Source organism: Sinohyriopsis cumingii, unplaced genomic scaffold, assembly GCF_028554795.1.
Source record: "Sinohyriopsis cumingii isolate HCF-2022 unplaced genomic scaffold, ASM2855479v2 utg000127l, whole genome shotgun sequence".
NCBI classification, from domain to species: Eukaryota; Metazoa; Mollusca; class Bivalvia; order Unionida; family Unionidae; genus Sinohyriopsis; species Sinohyriopsis cumingii.
In genome coordinates, this window is record NW_028315871.1 from 5895790 (window position 1) to 5899563 (window position 3774).

The following is a 3774-nucleotide window of genomic DNA, read 5'->3' on the forward strand; positions in this document are numbered from 1 at the left end:
TATTGTAATGACATAATGTCTTTATTTCTTTAAAAGAAAACCTCAAAACCTTCCAAACTTACTAATCAGGTTTAATAAAACAAAAAAACTATAGTGCCATAAAATTTACAGGTGAAAATCTATTGGTCAAAGTAAAACTTGCTTGAATAAAAGTAATGTCACTAATACTACTACTAGTAATAATAAATAATAACAGCAGTAGTAAAATAATAACGAAATGTAGCCCACATGCCTTTTTTGTTCGGGAAATAAACAATGAGAATGGTACTTACTAACCATAAAACATATATAGCATAAAACATATTCAGACCAAAGTGATTTAGAAGTACTAAATGTTGGCCTCTGCTATACGTCATAACTGATTATACAATGAAACTATTACATAAAACATGAATTATGACAATTAATACATAATAAGCTCAGTTGTTTATTTTTATATACTCTACATACAATCTGTTTCAGGCCACATCACTACAAGAACTGAGTGGGTGGAAGTTGCAGGCTTGAGTACCAAGATATAATAAATATGATTGCCTAAGTGAATGGTTGCAAAATAATGAAAAGTAGCCATAAATGAGTGTTATATAAGATTTTATGTCATATGTGACAGTTTATTAAATGGTCTAAAATAATTTGTACAACAATCTGAAATGAATAAAGCATATCAGTGTTCCTGGTGCTACAAAATGGTAAAACCATCAGCTAGAACAAAAGTACTTACAGGCATGCTAGACTGTAACACAAGATGATGTTGTTTGCTCTAGTTGCCGTAGTAAATATTACAGAAATATGTCAGTGACATGTTCACCCAGTCCACAACATGATCCAGATTTTCAGCTACCAACTACTTCAAGTGCTGCCTTAAGAAGCCCACAAACAATTCAACTTCAAACTCCATCAACACCATGATCACACAGACGTTGTGTTGTATGTAAAAAACCACATGGGCATCGAAATCATCTTGTTAATGTCCCAATCTGTGCCATTACCGAGTCTTTTGTAGAGTGTGGTATATTTATAAATTCATATAGTAGATGTTGCAAATTTCATTTGGAAAACTCATACTTTATTAATGAAGTCTTACAATCTATCAGTGCAAAAAAAAGTTTGAAGACTTTTCAAGAACGGATATTACATCACTTTTACAAAATGTGCGTGAGCTAATTAAAACAAAATCATATTTTAACTTTGATGCTCCTTCTTCCTTGTCTGATGATGACTATTTCCATCTTACTGGCTTGAAAAGAGATCAATTCCTGGAAGTGTCTTCTTTCTTGAATACATTACGTAATACACATGGTAGATCTCCACTGACATGCCTGGGTGTTTTTCTAACAAAGTTGCGGGTAGGCCTTCCAAACACAATTTTATCCACATTTTTCCATCTAACAACATCACAAGTGCAACGAATAATTAAAACAGTGCGGGAGTCCCTTATGGTTAACTTTGTTGGTCAACACCTGGGTTTTCAACACATCACACATGATGTATTCTCATCTGTCCACACTACTCCAACTGCAAGGGAGATATTTAATCATGGAAGCAACAAGGCAGTCCTTGTCCTTGATGGTACACACACACACACACACACACACACATATATATATATATATATATATATATATATATATATATATATATATATATATATATATATATACAAAAGAGCTCTGACTGTAATTTCCAACGACGTTCATACAGCTTACATAAAAATCGACCATTAGTTAAGCCAATGATGGTTGTGGGAACTGATGGTCATATTTTAACTGTTCTAGACCCATATTTAGCTAATTATTATAACAATGATGCAAGCATAACTAAACACATTGTAAGAACAAATGCTGAAGATATTACAAACTGGTTACAGGAGGGTGATGTTTTTGTTGTAGACAGGGGGTTCCGCGACTATGCCGATTTCCTACAGGAACATGGATTTAAAGTTGAAATGCCAGTATTTCTACATAAAGGACAGAAGCAGCATTCAATAGAAGATGCCAACACTTCAAGACTGGTCACAAAAGTACGATAGGTAGTAGAAAGCGTTAATGCACGAGTAAAACAGTGGAAGTTTTTTTGACAAAGTAGTGCCAAATACACTTGTTCCTCATATAGGTGACTTCCATAAAATTGTCTGTGCATTAATGAATAAATTTCGACCACCCCTGGCCAACATGGATCCATCAACTGCTGAGACTGCAAAAAGGATGGTTGAAAAAGCAAAGGAACCGAACAGTGTTCAAATCCTGGTTCAAGAGAACAACTTGCTGAATAAGCGCAAAATCTACTTTAAGATGGATGCATCAACTGATAAACGGACTGATTTCCCCAGGCTCTCAGTTGATTACCTGCGTTACATCACTATGGGCATTTATCAAGTCAAACAGGCTCCAAGCTATACAAATGAACATCTCACAGATGAGGGGCTTTATAATGTTATGGTATGCATGGATTTTCCAGGCCTGTTACATGCAAAAATCCAGTCTCGCCACCCCAGAAAGAAAACACATTCACTGTGGATCCAATACAAGCCTAACGATTACACGGATTCTATCAAAGGATGGTACTGTACCTGCAAGGTTGGTGCTCGGGTTGTAGGGTGTTGTGCACACGTGTCAAGTGTCATATGGTTTCTAGGCTGCAAAAGATCGGAAAATGACGAGTTGACAAAGAGAAAATCACTAACTTGTCATCTTAAGGATGCATCAACTGAGGAGTGATTGCTGCTACACCGCGACCACTACCTTCGTCAATAATCATCTGGTTTAACGTTGTTTTTCTGAGTTTATCTTGGTATAAATTGTCCTGCTTGATCGTAGATGGGGCACTCAACTTGAAAATCATGTATTTCCTGAACTTGTTTGCACTTACTCTTTTTACTTGGAACTAATCTGGAAGGTGCAGTTATTATTGAAATGACTGGTGGATTGTGTAATGAAACCTGTCATAGAGTTCATTGTATTATGTGACAGTGCTTGTATGGATTTTGAGCAGATTCAGTAATAACATTTACTTGATTTGTACTGCTTGAGTTTGTAGTGGTCATTTTAACATTTTCTTGATTAGTACCGCTTGAGTTTGTAGCTGTCATTTGAACATTTACGGTTGCATGAGATAGCATTGCTGAAGGGTCTGAGCAGACAATGCTACATTTGAACCTGAATGTAGCGATTAATAGCAGACCGGACATGCTTTAAGTGTTTTTATGGTATTCATCAGCTTGGGCTTCAGGGAGCATTCTCTTTCTTGTTGCGGTGACATGGGGGCTGCTTCGGCATAAAATATGGCCAACATTTGGGCCAAATGTGCAGGCTCAGCTGACTTAAAATCAACCTCTGTATTCTTCTCTTTGCACCATTCTGAGATTCATATTTTTTAGCTTGGTAGTATCTAATTTGTAACATTTGAAATATTTAGATCTTTGGGAAGAATTCATTCATGAATATCTCTTTTTCATAATTTGTATTTACTAGTATATACAACAGATTTGTTACATTTTTAGGCTTTCATGAATGATTTAAAATTATTTTTTCTTTCTTTTTTTAACCAAATAAACAACATATTGCCTTTTCATCCTCTTCAATTATTTTGACTTTTTATGTTTGTGTTTTACTGACTACATGTAGATTGTTTTTCAATACTTTTTATCTTTGATGGCTGTGCAGTCATGGCAGGTTCGGTCTATAGAAAATGGCAAAGGTGTAGCTGACTACATCAAAGTTTCTTGTGATGTGTTGCCTGTATAAAAAGCACTGGAAATAATGTTACTGTGTAATT

General features: G+C 35.3%; 1 pseudogene; it reads left to right on the top strand.

Annotated features, from left to right (window-relative positions):
• Window positions 1-1608: 1608 nt before the first annotated feature.
• Window positions 1609-2717, top strand: LOC149774866 (uncharacterized; annotated as a pseudogene).
• Window positions 2718-3774: the final 1057 nt, after the last annotated feature.